This window comes from Orcinus orca, chromosome 5 (genome assembly GCF_937001465.1).
Source record: "Orcinus orca chromosome 5, mOrcOrc1.1, whole genome shotgun sequence".
Classification (NCBI taxonomy): Eukaryota; Metazoa; Chordata; class Mammalia; order Artiodactyla; family Delphinidae; genus Orcinus; species Orcinus orca.
In genome coordinates, this window is record NC_064563.1 from 123,360,900 (window position 1) to 123,381,211 (window position 20,312).

Below are 20,312 nucleotides of genomic sequence, written 5' to 3' on the forward strand. Positions count from 1 at the left end.
ATAGAATCCAAAATAGAGAGATGAGTAGATTGTTATCTGGGTCTTTCTTGCTCTAAACTATGACTAGAACTAAGTTCACCTGAATTTTATCATTATCATCATCAAGAGCCCTTTAAAAGAAAAAGTATTTTTTGTAAAAATTCTAGAAGTTCTGTCCAAGCTCTTCCCAGAACAAAAGATCCGGTGAACAATAACTTTGTTATATTAACAATTCAAAGTGATAGGTCAACTTTATGAAGCTGCCAGGATCCTCAGCGTGGTTAGGCTTCTCACTCACCTCTAGAGCAGGTCTCTCAACCTTGACATTATTGACATTTTGACTATTGATTGTTGTGGGGACTGTCTATGCTTTGTAGGATGTTTAGTAGCATCTCTGGCCTCTGCCTACTAGATGCTCGTCGCACCACCCTAAGTTATGACAACCAAAACTATCTCTAGACATCGCTAACTGTCCCATGGGGTGCCACCCCCTTCCTCCTTCTCCCCTCCCCCGCCAACTACCTGCTGCCTCTCCCCCATCTTCTCCATTAAGAACCACTTCTCTAGAGTTTATCTTAACTATCAGGTTACCTTCAATACCTAATGCTTTTTTTTTTTTTTTTTTTTTTGGAGTCCTTTAGAGTTTGACCCAAGAATGGCCTGGAAATCTTTGGAATACCCTGTACTGAAGAATACTGGTTAGTGACCCTTATCACCTTAGTTATTCAAACTCAGCACTAAATTAGAATCAGACCATGCCTCAGAGGGAAGGCCAGGCATGAGGAAAATAGCAGTTCACTTTGTTAATTTCAATTTAGTGTCACAGCATTTCAGTCAATGATTTATTATGTTTTTTTTTTTTTTTTTTACAAAATTTGTTATAGTTCCCCAAAGAGAGTTCTTAATCCTCTTAAGAATGCAGTAAATGCCTTTATACCTGCTGTAAGTATAATTTTCGTGGGCCCTGAAATCATATATGCAAAACAGGTAACATTTTATTTTCCCATTTTTACATTTAGTTTCTATTATATGCCTGATTTCTCCTGATGCTATAAAACTGTATCTAGTCATTTCCAGGTGAACTCAGTCTTTGTCATACTTTTTCAGTCAAGCTTAAAATTGTGTCAGTTCTGGATTTTACCTGCCTCTCCTTCTCTTTAGGGTGGCACTCCTGTTCCAAGGCATATTTATGATAATGACAGGATTGAAGTTGAGGTGGGAAGTCAGGGAGAGAGAGTATCTGATCTTTGGTGGTCATAGTATTTGTCACTCTTCCTAAGGTCACCTTCTGAAATCTCTGCACTTGTAAAAACCTCAGTTCCATGATTCACACTGGCATTTGGGTTACAAATTTAAGCCCCTTTGGCCCTCAGCTGTCTCCTTCAACAAACATCTGAGCCCTTCTTGGGGAAGTGGGGAAAGTTTATTTGTCCACTTCTCGGTGGCGAGTTTAAGGTAGAATCAGAGCCTCATTATTCCCTTGTGTCATACCCAGCCGTGTGTAATTGTTGGCTCGATGTTATTATGGTGTAGAGAGACCCACACCATCATTTGTGTCCTGGGGTACCAAATTGAAGTGGTAGATATAGAACACCACACTTTTCTCCAACCTTCTGTCTCCCTAAGCTACACACTTGTGAGAGAAGATCCTGTTCCAGTCCTCCTCATGTGTGCGTTTAACCCCTTTGCTTCTCCTTCATGACTTCTTTTCATCCTAATCAGAAGGCTCTTATCTTCTGGGCGTGGAAGGTTCAGTGGGGAGGAATGATGTAGTCTCTTTCTGCAAGTACTTTTGCAATGTCTTTGTTGTCCTGGAACACTGCTTTTGAAGCTAACAGTAAAGAATCTGAAATCCTTTTCTGCTGTTCTGCAGTAATTTTTCTTTTCCTGAGTTAGAAAATGCCTTAGAATGAATAGAGTGAGGGAAAGTTCTTGGGGCAACTTTTTTTTTTTACAGTAATAATTATAGAGCATGGATTTTTAATGGATTTCATACTGCAATGAAGACATGAAAACATTCCTTCCTCTCTTCTTTCTCCACCAAGAACCAATCAGGTTCTAGCATTTTCTTAATTTTATCTTATGATCTGATTCTCTTCCATTGCCATGGCCACTCCCTTCTAGTGACCTCCCCAGCATTTTGCAATAGCCTTCCAGCTAGGCTTTAGTCTCACTCTGACTTTTGCATCCTACGTACTGATTCCACATGAATCTTTCTAGTAAATAGTACCAAAACCTTTAAGGATGTTATATTGCCTCTGAAATAAATTACATTGACATCCTGTGTAGTCCAACACCAACCTATTTTATAAAATTTACCTCCTATTTCTTCTTGTAATGAAATCTCTAATTTATTTGTGCAGAAGAAAACACTGAATACTTATTATGTTCCGGACACTGGGAAATGGGCGAAAGATTTCACTTGGACTGAAAGATTCTTAATGCTAAGAACCGTGACCAACAAGAAACTAAGGAAACAGTGGGAGTGCTTATTACTTTGATAGGTTTCATTCCTCTATGCATTTTTCTAATTCAGCCAGGCTGAATTACTAATGTGATTAAAAAATTTTGGTAATGTGGCTACATTATAAAAAGTAAAAACAAACGTGAAATTAATGTTAATAATACATTTTATTTAACTCAGTGTGTGTAAAATACTATGATTTCAACTAATCAACATACAATTCTTAATAAGATAGTTTACATTCTTTTTTTATTCTAAGTTTTCAAAATCTGTTGTATAGCGTACACTGTCAGCACCTCTTAATTTGGACCAGCCACATTTTAAGTCCTCAATAGCCATGTGTCACTAGTGGTTACCATATTGGATAGTTGTATCTAGAACATTATTTTGCCAACAGTAAGTCCTTGATAAGGACTGGAAAACTGACTCATCAGTAGAGTGAATGGCATTTAAGAAGAGATGCAGGGAACGGAACCATCATGTACCAACCACATATTATGTACTTGCACTGTTAAAAGCCCTTTAGTTTGTTTGGTTTTTTTCCTCAAAGTGGAGTCTGAGATAAGCATTTGGGAGAAGGTAATCTATTAGAGAGATGACTCCAGGAAGCTAATTAAGGGTACATTATTGAGCCAGTTTTGCTATGGGCAACTGGTGCTCAATTCCACTGCGGACCCTCCAAACAACTGTATAGAATGGGCTTCAGAATTGTCCCTTCAAAAATGGAAGACTGAGGCATTTATCCACTGACTCCCATTCCTCATTGGTTGAGGGTTGCCCCTCTGGTTGTTAACTGCTCCATGTTTCTGGAATGTTCTCAGAAGGATGAAAAATTTTACATCTTCAGAACAAGTCCTGAGGAAGAAAAGTTGAGAAATAAGACAGACACTTGGGGTAGAGTTTGCCATCAGCATGGGAATTATCTACCACCAGTTGGAATCAGTGATGGACCAGGCACATGGCAAAGCCTCTGCTATCCATACATTATATAAGACTTGCGAAATAGACATTATTATTTCCAGTTGAAAAATGGGGAAACCAAGAATCAGACAAATTCTCATTCCTGTTCAAGATGACATAGCTTTTAAGTGATAAAGTGTGTTTCTATACACATATGACTCATGACAAGGTCCACAAAGGACATATTTTGGGAGATTTTTCTTTTTTTAGGGAAAAAATCCAGAGTTTTTTTTTTCTTTTATTACATCTAATTTATTATTCCAGAAATTTAGACAAATCTACAAAGTAGGTGTTGATTGAAGTCTCTTTAACCAGTGTTTCTTTTTTCAAATTAATTTATTTATCTTGGCTGCACCAGGTCTTAGCTGCGGCATGTCGGATCTTCGTTGCAGTGTGTGGGATCTTTAGCTGCAGCATGCGGGATCTAGTTCCCTGACCAGGGATCGAACCTGGGCCACCTGCATTGGGAGCCTAGGTCCCACTGGACCACCAGGGAAGTTCCTAGCCAGGTTTTTTGAAAGGGAAGTGCAATAAGCTTTGTAGCAGAGTCTCGTAAGAATATGATATACTATTAAAAATGCACATTTGCTGTTGTGCTTGATATGTTCTCTGACCTTCAGAAAGAAATTTCCAATAAATTTTGTAAGCTCACTTATTTCCGTTATTCACTGCTGAATTTCTAGTGCAGAGCTTATTTTCAAGTCGATTATTAGTACAACAGATCCTCCCTAAATGGAAGAGACCGAACACATCACACACTGGACAGCTCCCATTATCTGAAATAGCCATAAGCCGCTGTAATGTTAGAGATTTGGTTTAAAGGATTGTCCTCTTGGAAGACTGGCTGTGGTTATTTGTGAGGCAGAACAAATTATAAAACTATTATGGCTTCAGAGATGTATGTTTCTAATGACTGCTCTTCACCAGTCCATAAAATGTCTGCTTTAAAAAAAAACGGGTGAAATATTAGAGCCTTAAAAGATTAGATCATTGGAATATTATTAAAAATGTCTTTATGGAACCTGGATGCAAGGCCACTGGGGTATATAACTTACCAGGAATACTGACAGGAAGTCATCTGCATAAAGAAAGAAAGGCAAGTTTAAAAATGAAAAAGAAAAGGCTTACTAACAAAACAGTAATAAAACTAACCTAGAAAAACGGTTGAAAGAATACTGTTACCTGTGTTTTCCTCTGCAAAGGGCTATGGAATTGGGGTTACTCAGGGGTGAGAGAGGGAAGACAAAGAAGCCTTTTCTTTGTCTCTATATGCTTGTGTATTTACTTGAATTTTATATACACAAACATGTGTCGTGTATAATTTGTGCAACTAAAAATAACTAAATATACATAAAAATATCTAAAAATAACCTTAGACTAGAAAGCCACAAATAGACTTACATTTCGGTTTTATTCTGCTATTTTCACCTCCATTATAGCATTCAAATCTAATAGCTGCAGGAAAATAATGATGAAGGGAGGGAATCTTCAGAATATTTGATGTTATCAACAGTTCCATTTTGTAGTTAGGGATGCATTCCAGGTTCTCAATGTTTTCTTCAAAAATTAAATTTTACTGTTAAATATGATTTTATGCCTGTCAGACTCATTCTATGCAGTGGAGGACATGGTGTCTTGTGCTAATAAGCACTCAATAGAAGCTTTTTGGACGTTACAATGATGAAAACCCTACCTGAAACAGAGAAGGAATATTTGACAAAAAAAGGGGAAACTAAGTGTTTAATACTTAATATCTCCTTTTGATCTCTTCTTTAGAAGTATTTATCTTAAAGTATTTGTTCTTCTTATTAAAGTCATATGTGCTTTCTTAGAGATATATTTGGGGTCCTGCTTGGCCTGTTTCATTGGAGTTACCTCTGTTCCTGACATTTGGAAGAAAGGGGTTGGGTGCCCATCATATTTTGAACAGCTGACTTCCCATTCCTGGTCCCAGCTGATTGAACCAAACACGGAGCCCTAATTCAAGCTGAGCCAATCAGCTTGCCTATTGTGTATCTGAGGAAGACAAACAGTCAGGTGATGGTGGTCTCTGGAACTAAGGGCTGAGACAAAAGCAGCCACATTGGGATCCTGTGCATTGATCCACAAGCAGAGGAAATCAGAGGAATGATTCAGATTCCCAGAGGAAGCATAAGAGAGTAAGAGGTGATGTGCTCAGTGAGAGCAGGGACAAAAAGAATTGTTGTCTTGTTTTATTGCTTTCAGATTTAAATTTCTTGTGAGACCTGGCCCTGCTTTCTGTCTTTGGTTATATGGGATGGTCCCGAATACTAGCTTGTTTAAGATAGATTGAGTGAGCTTTGATTTTTGCAAAAACATTTAGAGAATATGTAAGAAATTCAAATTGCCTGTAAAATCATACCCAATGTAAACATTTCCTTTCAGTCTGTTTTGTTCCTATAGAAGTGCTATAATCATACTCTCTATAAAATCTCCTGTTTTTCTTTTTTACAAACTTGTGAGCATTTTCCTATTTTGTTAATCCCAATGCTGGTTGAAGCCAACTCTCATTTATTAGGACCTACCATCATACAACTGAACAGATCTGGAGAAAAGCATCACCCTGCTGACTGGTCTCACTCTTAACTCATTAGTATTAATCACAAATGGTCACTTAATAACTGTCTAGCAACAATATTGCACTTCTCTCGTTCTCCACTTGCCATTACCCAAAGACTGCTTTCTTTTCTTCTCTCTCCTCAGTGTTTCCTTCTCCATCCTCACTCTTTGCTGAGATCTTGTTTCCTATTTTACTGGGATGATAAAAGCCACCAGAACAGTTATAGTATGCCCCTACCACCATGTCCACCCACCCGAATGCTCTGTGACCATATATTCTGTCTTTCATTACTACAGGTGAACTTGCCACACTCTTGGCTAAGGCCAGTCCATTCCACTGGCTCACCAATTTCCATCCCCTGTCACATGTTTAAAGACTGCACATCAGCAGTTGGCTTTTCTGTTCTGTAAAATCATGTTCTCTCTGCTGCCTGCTCATTTTCACGAGCTTATAAAATGCTACTATTTCTCCTATCTTAGGGGGAAAAAAATTTCTAGACTCTATTTCACTTTATTTACTGGGTCATTTTTCTGCTTCTGTGAAAAGCACATCTTCTCAATGGTTCTATCTACTTGTTATCTGCGGTTTGCTCATCTCCTATTTTCTAATCAAGCATTCATTCTCATGACTCCTACAAAACAGCTCTCATAAAATCGCCATTGACTTTCGCATAGCTAAAACCAGTGCTTGCTCTTAGTTTTCATCTTACTTGAGCTGTTGTCAGTATTTGACAGATGATCACTCTTCCCTTAAATATTTTCTTCACTTAACTTTTAGGATACTGTACTCTTGGTTCTGTTCTTACTTTACTGGCTCCTCCTTTTCAGGATCATTTGCTCCATGCCCTGTGCTCTGGTCCCTCTGTATATTCCCAGTCTCTAACATTGGTGTGCCCCAGACTCAGCCTCAGATCTCTACGTTTTCTACACTCACTGTCTAGGTGATCTCACTTAATACAAAGGTTTTAAATACTACCTATATACTAAGGGCTTTCAGATTTACTTTTCAAGCCCAGACCTTTCTCCTCATCTCCAAATTCACATACGCAACCGCCTACTCAAAACTTCCTCTTGGATGTCTAATAAGCATCATCAATCCCCAAATGTCTGATGGCCTCAGGACTCGAATCTTGGAACTCTTCTTTATTTTTTTCTTTCCTTTCCTTCTTTCTTTCTTTATTTTTTGGATAGTATTATTGAGATATAATTCACATAGCATACAATTCAACCATTTGAAGTGTACAATTCAAAGTGTACAACCAGTGTACAAAATGGTTTTTAGTATATTTAGAGTTGTGCAATGTTTACCATAATCAATTTTAGAACATTGTCATCACTGTCAAAAGAAACCCCCTGCCCCTTAATTTCTACCCCCTACTTAGCTTTCCTTCCCGCCATTCCCAGCCCTAGGCAACCACTGCCTCTATAGATTTGCTTATTCTGGACATTTCATAAAAATGGAATCATACAATATGTGGTCCTTTGTGACTGGCTTCTTTCTCTTAGCATAATGTTTTCAAGGTTCATACACGTTGTGCTATGTATTTCATTCCTTTTGATTTCCAAATTACATTCCATTGTATGCGTATACCACACTTTAACCATTCATCAGTTGATAGCTGGGTTGTGTCCACTTTTTGACTATTATGAATACTCTTGCTCTGATCATTGATACACAGCTGACCCTTGAACAACACAGGTTTGAACTGCACATGTTCACTTATATGTGGATTTTTTTCAATAAATGGGTACTACAGTAATACATAATCCATGTTTGGTTGAATCGGAGGATGTAGAACCATGGATACGAAGGACTGATTATAAAGTTATACTCTAATTGTCAACTGCAGAAGGGTCTGTGCCCTTAAGCCTCATGTTGTTCAATATTTTGTATGGACATGTTTTCATTTCTCTTGGGTATGTACCTAACAGTGGATTTGCTAGATTATAGGATAACTCTAGGTTTAACCTTTGAGGAATTGCCAGACTGCTTTCCAAAGCAGCTTGGAAGTCTTTTCTATTGGTGATCATTCCATTGATCTCATCCAGTCCGTGATTTTAAATATCATCTATATACTGAAAACTTGGAGATTTACATCTGCAGTGTAGAGCTTGCCCCTGAATGCCAGATTCATATGACCCATTCATTGTCCATTAATACATCCATCACTGAACTTCTGATTTTCCCTTTTGCCTCATGCTGCTAACCTCAAGCTTGCATTTCCTCTTGTCTTTTTCTCAGTTAGTGATGATTCCATTCTTCCAATTGCTCAGGACCAAAACTCAAGAGTCACTCTTTTTTTTTTTTTTTTTTTTTTTGCGGTACGCAGGCCTCTCACTGTTGTGGCCTCTCCCATTGCGGAGCACAGGCTCCGGACGCGCAGGCTCAGCAGCCATGGCTCACGGGCCCAGCCGCTCCATGGCATGTGGGATCTTCCCGGACCGGGACATGAACCCGCGCCCCCTGCATTGGCAGGCAGACTCTCACCCACTGTGCCACCAGGGAAGCCCAAGAGTCACTCTTGACTCCTCTCTATCCCAACCCACATCTGATCGGTCAGCAAATCTTGTTGGCTCTACTTTCAAAATACTCTCCCCACTTCTTCTGTATAGTAGTGCCTCTGCTACAGTCCCAGTTCAAATCACTGTCACTTCTGTACTGCATTATTGTAATGTTACAGGAAGGGGGACCCCTTCCAGGGCCCAAGAGTGGGCTCTTGTCTGACACTTGGAAATGAATTGTCCAAGGAGACACACGTGCTGACAAAGCAAGAGACTTTATTGGGAAGGGGTGCCCGGGTGGAGAGCAGCAGGGTAAGGGAACCCAGGAGAACTGCTCTGCCACGTGGCTTGCAGTCTCGGGTTTTACGGTAATTGGGTTAGTTTCCAGATTGTCTCTGGCCAATCACTCTGACTCAAGGTCCTTCCTGGTGGCATGAGCATCATGCAGCCAAGATGGATTCCAGTGAGAAGGATTCTGGGAAGTTGGTAGGACATCTGGACTGGAGTCTCCTCTCTCCTTTTGACCTTTCCCAAATTCTTCCGGTTGGTGGTAGCTTGTTCCCCATTCCTTACCAGGACCTCCTGTTTAAGATGACGCATGCAAGTGGTTACTATGGTGCCTGGCCAGGGTGGCGGTTCCCCTAACAGTAATAGCCTCCTAACTGATCTCTCTGCTCCAGCTTTGGTTCCCCTTCAGTCTATTCTCAACAGAGCATCATGGATGAACTTTTCAAAACCGTCAAATGGCTTTCCATCTCATTCAGAGCAAAATTCTAAGTCTTTAAAATGGCCTGTGAGGCTCCCAGCGAAGCAGCCCTCCTTTCTCTCCTTTCTCTCCTCTTTGCTTAAAGACCGTTAACAAATACTTTAATAGGCCCATCTAAGGGATTTACCTGGCTGAGGGAAGCCAGTTCTTCTTCTGTCCCACCCTTACGCCTTTCTTTGTTCCAAAGCTTTAACTGTTGTCAGATCCCATCATACTCTGGGAACCAATTTAAAAGCAAAACTCTGAGATGAAAGAATTCCCACAAAAAAATTGTAAAACTTTGTTAATTTATATCAGAATTTTGTGTGTGTGTGTGTGTGTGTGTGTGTATTCTGAGGGAGTAAGGCCGAAGGGGAACTGATGATTTTAGATCATGCTGATTTTAGCATGATGGGGACATTCATTGAGATTCTGGATTCAATGTGCCTCTTCAAGCTGGGAGTAATTCTACTTGTTTGCTTGCTCGGTTGACTTGTAAGAAACAAAGCCTCACACTGTGTTTGAATCAGAAACAACCAGTGGCATTATTATTCTACAAACTAGCGGATGTTGGGAAAGAAGAACAAACTGAACTGATTTCTTCTCACTCAAAATTTTTATAATATATGTAGATTGGAAGACTGTAGGGGGAAAAAAGGGAGGGGGCGAGTTTCTTACATGTAAATAAATATAAGTGAATAAGACCAGACATGTTCATTCAACAATGCTGTTTGTTTTTGATTCATTCGAATACCTTCAAACAAAATTTAAAATTTGTTAGGACTTTGAAGGGTAAGATTCATTCACTTGTTCGTTCACTAAGATATTTATTGAATACCCAGTACGTTCACACAGTTTTCTCGGCACTGGAGACACAGCAATAAACTAGGCAGATGAAAATTCCCTCATGTAATTGGTAGTCTAGTAGAAGAAAACGGAGGATAAACAAATAAATTGAAAAATATAGTATGTTAGAAGGTGATCTGTGTAAGGAGAAAAATAAATCAGGGTAAATTACGATTACCAGGGTGGGGAAGGGTTTAACTTTGAAAAAGTGTTGCAGGGAATGTGTCACTGAGAATGTATTGTTTGAGCCATGGCCTGAAGGAGGTGTTGAAGTAGCTTGTGCATTTCCAGGGCAAGAATATTTTAGGCAGAAAGAACAAGAAGTGCACAGGTCATGAACAGGACTGGCTTGATGGAGGAAGAGAGTAACTGGAGTGGAGTGAGCCAAGGTAATAATAGTAGGAGATCAGAAGCATAAAGTTGAGCCAGTCCGGGTTATTTCTTTACCAATAAGATGAAGAACAGAAGATTATACAGTAAGTAGTGAAGGATAAGAAACAAACATTGATGTTAAACATGGCCTGAAGTCCTCCATCAGCAAGTGGAAATGATATATCCAGGACTGGGTCCAATCCAGGTGTAAAGGAAGAAGTAAGTTGCATGAGTAGTTTCATTAACTCTCACCTTGCCCCCTCCTGCTCTATTGCACTCCACTCTCATGGGAGAATTACTTCAGATCGTTGACTAAAGAGGAAAGCATTTGAGTTTGGTTAAAAGTGGGTCTCTACACATTTGTACCAACAAGGAGTAGATTGCTGCAACTTCATTACCTCCCTTAGGAATGGCCCTGCAGGACAGTGGACATAGAAAATTCTCCCAGTGGACATAAATTCAAACAATTTATCTTTTTGTTCACTTTGTTAGTAGAAAGCCTGAGGTAAGTATCTATACTGATTGATGAGCAGTGGCTAATGATATAATCAGATTGTCAGGGACCTAAAAGAAACAGAATTGTAAGACTGACCATAAAGAGTTTGTGAGGAGACATATATGACTGAACCTCTTTCAGTGAGGTTCCAAAGTGTGACTAAATGTATCCTATGTGAATGACCACTAAAAGGATAGGCTTTTAATGAGTGTGTGTACAAGATGACTCACTCCATTTGTGCTGCCCTGCCTCTTTCTCAAGCCTCCTTAATATTGGTAAAAGTGGATATGGTGACAGGAATTAAAACATGGACTCCTCAAAAATCTGACTTGGCTGTACTTTCCAGCAACAGCTATCAACCTTGAGCTTGTAGTGTAGTACCATACCCTGGGGAGGGCAGCTAGATGCCTTCCATCATGGAGGGGCATGTGACACTTTAAATTTTAATTTGCCTTTCCTCCCAGTTAGTTTTTTCTTTTAGTATCACTATTCATGGACTATTTTATGAACTATTATGGTATTCTAGCCAACCGCCCTCTGACCAAAGAAGTTTATTTTACAGTGAAAGAAGTGGGGCAAATGGTAGTTAAGTGGTCTAAGGTACATCAGGGCCCAGAAACATCTGTGGTCTAACTGGAGTCTTGAATACAGTATAGCTGAGATACAACACCTTGTGAAGAGAGGACCATCTTGTAATATCTTTTTTAGCCAATGATTAATATACAGTATTATTTCTTCCATAGATTGAATATATGGGTTTGGAGAAAATAGAATGGAAGTGAGAGTGGAACTTCTCCTAATTGTACTTAATAATCTACTTGAAAATGTTTTACCTCCCATCCTCATTCTCTGGATTTAGATTGAATATTTTAGTATTTAACAGTGGGCTGTTTCCACTTGGGATATAGCAATCATTCCATTAAACCTGAAGCTTAGACTGCTTCTTGGCCATTTAAGTTTACTCATGCCGCTGGGTAAATGGGCAAAAAGGAAGTGATTGATTAATCCTGTCAAAGGTTTCACTACACAGTGTGTCCAGAGAGCAGCATAGATAGAATGAAAGTAATCTTCACGGATAGAATGAAAGTAGAATTTCCTTCTAGTACTGCTGTGTCCACTAGTACAGTTTAATAAAAGACTGAATGAAGCAAACGCTTTATAAGCAGAAGTATCAATGGCTCAGATACATCAGGACTGAAATTTCGAGCCATCTACTAGGTTAAGAGCCATGAGTGTCTGGAGTACTGGTTGAAGGTGCTCCATGAATGAGTCATGGAGAAGGGAGTTCAAGAGTGCTGTCCTTTCTTAAAGGAAAGCCATGGAGTTTATCAAGGCTTCCCTTTCTTTGTGGGCCCTAAACTTCAACTTTTGTTTCCCAGCCCCACAAGACTCTAGGAAGCTCTGCTCATCTTCTGATTCTCCACTGAGAATTAGCAAATGCCGTTAAGAGGAAAAGTCACTCTTACTGTCAGGTTCACCTCCCTGCACTTCCCTCCTCTCTTGGATTTGAGCCCCATGAGTCCTCATATCCTTAGTAGCTTTATGACATATTCACACGGAGTTTTTAAAATTCAATTTTTCTAGCTTACTTGCTAGGGTGCTAATCTGTGATTAGCAGACTCATAGAACCATATTCCTTTCCTTTTAGCACTAATCTCAGTTTTCAACTGTAAACTCATTTCTGTGATAATTTGCATAATACCTGTATTCCCCACAACATGGAATTAGATACCATACCTGTTTTTGCTCAGTGTAGTATGTGTGACCTAGCACAGTGCTAAGCACATAGCAGACACTTAATACTAGTAAGTCAATGAATGAACCTTGGACAACCTGCTTGTTATTAAAAGCATGTACCTATTAAGTGTAAAACAGCAGAGTCAAGATATGCCATTTACAGTCTGAAAGTATCTGATCTCAAATCCTATTATTTATACTTAAAAACAAAGCAAAACAAGGCTGGGTCAAGGCTTTGTCTTACATGGACTTTAAATGGCTCAGAAGGGAATGAGTATGTGCAGAAATCATTGCACACAGTGAATGGCTATCCCCTGGGAGGGAGGAACTCTAAAGAGTGACATAGAAACAGCTGGTGGTACAGACTCTAAGCAGTTCAGAGCCACTCAGAAAGTGGGCACTGATGATTGTCGAAAAGTCAGCCTTAAATGCCTGGAGGAGAGGCCACACGCTGCCAGTGTCTAGGTAGCAACTGAATAGAGTTTAAACTGAGTCAATATGGTGTGAAAATGGCCTGTGGTTGCCCTGGGGGCGAACAAGATCAATAGATGAAGTCCTTAGAAACACAAGGTATGATACCTGTTAAGTTGGAGACCCAGAATCCAATGTATGTTTGAAACCTGTGTGTGTATTTATGTATGCTGTTTTCACTGTTTTATTTTATACTTGATAAATGGAGCAACTAAGTGAAAGAAAAATAATTTATATTTGCTATCCGCATAAATATTTATATCTGTGCATACACATAGATACATGTAAATACATAATGGTTTATTAACGCTTTCTTGGTTATAAATCCTTGAAAGAACTCTAGTCTGTCCTTATTTCTTAATTAGGCAATATGAAGCCCCCATAATAGTTACTAGCTGTGAATAAGAGTACTATAAAAGTTACTCATGTAATTACCTCAGAAACTCCAACTTTACTGAAGTGACAAGTCACAGAGTTAAATAACAGTTGGGAAAACAAAGTAGCTCACTATCTATAAAAAGTCACCCAGCCTGCCAGTTTCTGGATGAAGTTGAATAGGGTAGTACATTTAGAAATAGAAGTGTGTTCATCCTAGATAATCCCAATTAAGCATTTTTTTATGATCAATTTTAGTTTTCAGTTGCATCATTTAAGAAGAAACTTTATTCAGAACTATTGCATTCAGCTGCTGGTAACAAAGACACAGGCTAAACAAAGTATGGGTCATTGTCTCTTATGTAGCAGAAGTCTAAAAGAATGCTGTCCTAGGCTTGTGTGAAAGCTCCATGGTCGTTAGGGTACAGAGTCCCATCTTTACAGCATGGATTTGCCTCTTCAAGGTCTCATGATGTCTCCTGGAACTCTAGACATTGTGAATATGTTTCAGGCAAAAGGAGGGGAGGAATAAATGACAAAAGCATCTTTTTCCCAGTTGAGTCAGCGTCTTTTAAAGCAGTTTCCAGAAAGCCAGCAATGAGTTTTTACACTGCATTGGTCTTCTGTCATGGCAAGGGAGGTTGGGAAATGTCAGCATTGAGCTGGGCACATTGTCACCAGGAATGAAATTGGAATTCAACAGAATACAAGAAAGAAAGGATAAAATAGATAAAGGATTCTGTTGCAGAGATTCAAAGTCAACATAAAAATTCCAGTGCTATAGCTATTTTTAGATACCTAACATGTGCTGGGCTGTCCACTACATCCTGGGGCACAAAAACAAATATTATATTGGGCCAGTTCTCAAGGATTTGATTGTTTAGTGGAGGAGACAGACTATAAATAGCTACTCTCAAGTTATGTGGTAATAATGAGAGGTTTGCTGGAGGTATGTGGGAGAGCAGAGTGAACTCAGTCCAAGCCAGAGGTATGGGCTTCTTGGAAGAGATGTTCCCAGAATCTAATCTTGAAGGATAAGTAAGAGCTGAGTGACATTTCAGGCTTGGGTAAAGATGAAGGCAACATCATTGTTTAATAGGAATTGAAAGCAGTTGGTGATTATTCGAAGGTAAAATGGAAGGTAGACGTGAAAAAGTAGAGTCAAGTTACAGAGGGCCTAGTCTGTTAACTGAATAACAAGGCTATGGAAAGCCTTGAAAGGGGTTTAAGCGTGGAAACTCCACAGTCAAATTGAATTTTAGGTACATCATTCTGGCTGCTATGTGGGGAAGGCTTCAAAGGTGGGCAATATTGAGATAAAGAGTTATTAGGAGGCTATTTCAGTAGTCAAGGTAAGAAAGAATGGAAACCTGATTAGGCAGTAGTAGTAGGGATGGGAAGAAGGATTATAGAATTCTGTGGGAGGAATAATTAGTTAGTGAATGAAAAGATGTAGGTAGACAGAAAGGAGTTTAGAATGACTACAGAAAGGAGTTTAGAATGACTACAAGATTTATGCTTTAGGAAACTTGGTAGACAATGGCACCATTAATTGAAATTGTAAATGTAAGAGAAGGAGGAACAGGTTGGGGTGGGAGTGGGGGAGTGGGAAAAAAGATGAGCTCTGTTGGAACATGTTGAGTTTGAAGTGTCTGTGTAACATCTAGTTGGAAATACTTAGTAGGCAATTAGATATAAAAATATGAAGCATGTGGGCTTCCCTGGTGGCGCAGTGGTTGAGAGTCCTCCTGCCGATGCAGGGCACATGGGTTTGTGCCCTGGTCCGGGAAGATCCCACATGCCATGGAGCGGCTGGGCCCGTGAGCCATGGCCGCTGAGCCTGCGCGTCTGGAGCCTGTGCTCCGCAACGGGAGAGGCCACAACAGTGAGAGGCCCGCATACCACCAAAAAACCCCCCAAAAAACCAAAAAACAAAACAAAAAAACCCCAAAAATATGAAGCATGTGATCAGCGTGGAAGAAATATATATTTTATTTATTTATTTATTTATTTAATTTATTTTTGGCTGCGTTGGGTCTTCGTTGCTGCGCACAGGCTTTCTCTAGTTGTGGCGAGCGGGGGATACTCTTCGTTGCGGTGCGCAGGCTTCTCATTGAGGTGGCTTCTCTTGCTGCGAAGCAAGAGCTCTACGCACGCAGGCTTCAGTAGTTGTGGAATGCGGGCTCAGTAGTTGTGGCTTGCGGGCTCTAGAGCGCAGGTTCAGTAGTTGTGTGTGGCGCACGGGCTTAGTTGCTCCGTGGCATGTGGGATCTTCCCGGACCAGGGCTCGAACCCGTGTCCCCTGCATTGGCAGGCGGATTCTTAACCACTGCGCCACCAGAGAAGTCCAGAAATATATATTTTAAGTCATAGCATATAGGTAGTTAAGTCCATGTGAATAGATGGGTTTGCCTTTGGATAGAGGGTAGGCAGAGAGAAACACCAAGTTAAGGTAGAGACTCTGCTGACACCAACATTTGAGGGAGAAACACCTGCTAAAGGCAAGGAAGAAATGTTAGACTGAGTGGTTATTGAGCCAAACAAAATAAAACAGGATTACTAAGGGCTTCGCATGGACCGGGTACTGTACTCTGGCTAATAATCCTGCCATGAACATGACAGACATAGTCTCTTTCTTCATAGAGCTTAGAGTGTAGGGGATTTGTATGTTAAATAGAATTGACATTATTGTTATGAATGATATATCAATAAATGAAAAGAATATATCCTTGGAGTTCGAAAGATAGTGACTACAGCTAGTTTGGAAAAGGCTTCCCTGAGGAAGTCATATTTTAGCTAAGACCTAATCAAGAGATAACTAAGTGAGGGGAGGTGGTTAGAAATCGAGACAAAAGTACGACAGAGGGTACAGCAGTCAAGCAAGAGCAAAGGCCCCGGATCTGGGGAGAACTTGATGCATTGGAGTTGAGATGTCAACATCTAGAACACAAGAGGGGAGAGAAGTACGTGACACACATGGCAAAGTAGGGAGGAGCTAGGTCATGCAGGACTAAATAGTTCATATTTATGCCATATTCCAAGAGAAATGGGGATCATATGCAATGACCAATTTAAAATTCTTTTGTCTGCCTAGCTTCCTTTTTTCCTCTTTTTTTAACTGCCCCTTTTCTAGTCTATGAGATTTTACTAGAATTTTCAGTTACCTGGGTGGACAAAACAAATGGAAAGCAGTCACATGAAAAGTTGCCTAAGTCCTCAGGGAGATGCAAATTTTAACACAATAAGATACCACCATACACTCATGATAATAGCTATAATTAAAAAGACCACTAATTCTAAGTGTAGGTGGTGTGGAGCAGTTGGAATTCTCAGATGTTACTAATGAGAATTAAATTTGTACAACTTTCAAAAAATGGGCAATAGCAATTATATAGCTAAACACATAAGCCTATGAATTAGTAATACTGTTGCTAGGTGTATAGCAACAGAAATGCATACATTATGTGCACCAAAAGGCATGTATATGAATGTTCTTAGCAGCTTGTTCACAATAACCTTATAAACTGGACACAACCAAAATGTTCATCAACAGTAGAGTGGACAAATAAATTGTGATGTAGTCATGCAAGGGAAACCTACAAGGCAATGACAATGAATAAGCTACTGCCATGTGCAACACTGTAGAATGAATCCCATGTACATAATTTTGAGGGAAGGAAGCCAAACACAAACACAGTGTGTGATTCCATTAATATAAAGTTCAAAAACTGGAAAAGTTAATGGATAGTGGTGGAAGTCCAGGTGGTAGTTCCTTTTGAGGGTATAGGTGGGATACTGGTTGTGTTTTACTTCCTCATCAGTGGCTGTCTCAAGCGTATATGTTTTCTTGGTGAAAATTCATCAAGCTGTACATTCATGATTTGTCTGCTCTTCTGTATGTGAGTTATACAATAATTAAAAGTTTCCTTAAAAATTGGAACTTGTAAAAACAGAGTAGAATGGTGGTTACAAGGCGTTGGGACCTGGGGGAATTGGGAAGATGTTGTCTAAGGGCACAAACTTGGAACTAGTAGATAAATAAGTCCTGGAGATCTAATGCACAGCACAGTGATTATAGTCAATAGTGTATTATAAACTTCCAAAATTGCTAAGAGACTAGATCTTAAATACTCTCACCACAAAATGAAATAATTATGTGATGTGGTGGAGGTCTTAGCTAATGCTATGATGGTAATCATAATGCAATATATAAAGGTATCAAATCAACACATGGTATATCTTAAACTTACACAATGTTGTATGTCAATTATCTCTCAATTGAAAAAAGAAAAACAGAATCTCAAGAGGGCATGTGTGTATTGGGATAGATGCTTAATCAATCATATTTGCATTTATCTCAGGATAAAATTAGGAGGTTTTTAAAACTGAGGGTTTTTTTCCTTTCTCACATTTTTTTTTCTCAGTGTTCTGCAGTCTTTATCATTTCCGGCAGTGGCATCCATTAGCTAAGAGGAAGAACAGATTCAGACTAGAAAAAGAAGTCCATTGATTATTTGAAACCCATACCAGTGATAAGAATCTTAAAAGCCTAAGTTTTCTTTTTTCAGCTTCACTGAGGTATAGTTGAAAGCCTAAGTTTTCAATGAAAAGCCTAATTCTTGAGCCAGAAAAGTTTTTATGAATCTCCTCAAGGTGGGATTTTTATCATCAATGGTCAGAGCCTGAAGAAAGAGTATATAGAATTTATTCATAAATAAGAGAGAAGATTCAAAGCCAGGTTCCAGATTCCTCTGACATACAGAGAAGCGTTTTTTGTTTGTTTGTTTTTTTACACTTTTGGCAGGTGAGTAGAGCTTCAGAATTGAGATTAGGGAGCAAGGGAGTCAACAGTTGGTGTGAATAAGAAAGTGTTGAGGCACCCTTCTCTCTTTCAAGTTTTAGATCTTTTTTTTTTTTTTGCAGTACGTGGGCCTCACTGTTGTGGCCTCTCCTGTTGCGGAGCACAGGCTCCAGACGCGCAGGCTCCGGACGCGCAGGCTCAGCGGCCACGGCTCACGGGCCTAGCCGCTCTGCGGCATGTGGGATCTTCCCGGACCGGAGCACAAACCCATGTCCCCTGCATCGGCAGGCGGACTGTCAACCACTGCGCCACCAAGGAAGCCCCCAAGTTTTAGATCTTGAAGGGGTTGGCGTTGGGGAAATTATAGGAATGACCAACCTATTCTGTGAATCTGAGAGCAGAGGAAGCCCTATCTTACTTTCCTGGGAGCAGCATGGGGAGACTACAATGGCCAGAGAGAAGCCTCATCCCACATGGCACTGGAGTGACAGAAGAGCAGTTGTTCAGCGAGATGCTGGATTGAACAGGTTTAAGGGCACACTGAGAGAGTCCAGCAAGCACATGCAGTGCAATGTGGAAAACAACAAAGGTCCTCAGTTTCCTGAGGGGAAGAAGGGGGCACAAAGTGCTAAGAGATGACAGGCAGACCCAAAGGGTTATGGATAAATGAGTTGATATATGTAGAGGACTTAGAATAAAAGCCAGTTGTTGTTGTTATTATCAGTAGGTTGGCTCTCAGAAGCTGTGGAAGAACAGGGGACCTCATTGGTGGGTGTTAGTCAAGATGAGGTCAGTCTCAACAGAGGTCACTAAGGATAAAGGATAATTATGGAAAAGTTACCTTATACCTCACTCTCCCAAGGCCAGGATAATGTGTAATCATCACAGGATCATAGATCATCCTCAAGTGGAAGGAACACAGCTTGGAGAATCCTGAGGAGAATCTTGAAGTGATTGATTGGTTGAATTGGAGTATTTAACCCAATGATGTAGTTAATCTTGCTTTTTCAAGATGCAGTTTTCTACTTCTAAGTGCATATGGGGTTTTAGAACTAAGCTGGTTTTCAGAGACCTAAAGGATGTTACATCTCTGCATGCTCGTTACACACTTGCAAAACGTACTCTGGCTGTCATGTGGAGAATGGATGGTGGAACACGGGAAGTGGTTCAGGAAGATCATTTAGAAGACGTCATCCTAGTCCAGGTGAGGGTTCATTTGGAGACTCAGCCTTTTGTGGTGGCTTTTGGGTGAAGAGAAGTGGATGTGGTTCAAGATGTATTTAGAAGGTAGACTTGGCAGCCTTTAGCTGGTGATTGGATATGAGAAGCAGTGGAGACAAAGGTATCAAAGAAAGCTCCTAGGTTTCAGTCTGTGAGGTAGCACACTGCAGGATCAGCAGGCCTCAAGTTCAGTTTTGAATGTATTAAGTAATGAGGTACCTGTAAAACATACAGTCGGAGATGTTGCATAGGCTGTAGGCGTGTGGACCTGTATTAAAAAGGAAGTTCTCAGCTGGAAATACAAAGTTGGAGTTATTGGCAAAGAGGTACTAATTGAAGCTATGAGGGTGGGTGAAATCATCCCGATGTAAATCCACGCAGGATACATATCTCTAGTGGGCGCCATTCCCATTCAACTCCTGGCCCTGTGTGAGAATGGAGAGTGAGGTTACAACAGTATCTGGAATACTTTCATGAGGAAATCCCATGTATAATTGTCAGGTAAAGATAGGAGGTTCCATGAGAAGAGAATTAGAAGAACATGCTAGAAGTGGCTAGAGAAGAGAAAAACACACACACACACACACACACACAAACCCAGGGGAGCCTAGTCTAACAGAGGTCAAGGAACAGGAGGGTTTTCAGAGGAGAACATGGTCAAATGTGTTGAATGTTATTGAGAGCTCCAGTAACAGGACTGGAAATTGGCCTTCAGGTTTCTTGACATGGAGGCACTCTGGATGTTGGTGAGGTGGGTTTTGTG

The 20,312-nt window shown here is 40.1% G+C and overlaps 1 protein-coding gene across 6 annotated transcripts in view; it reads left to right on the top strand.

Moving 5' to 3' along the window:
- The window catches only part of CHODL (chondrolectin), a 523,451-nt gene that overhangs the window by 129,743 nt on the left and 373,396 nt on the right, over window positions 1–20,312 (top strand). The window contains exon 7 of one of the 6 annotated variants that reach the window (XM_049709916.1): window positions 621–677. The exons of the other annotated variants lie outside the window; for them this stretch is intronic. The gene's annotated coding sequence lies outside the window, so the exon portion shown is untranslated. The remainder of the gene's footprint in view (window positions 1–620; window positions 678–20,312) is intronic. 6 annotated transcript variants of the gene reach the window in all.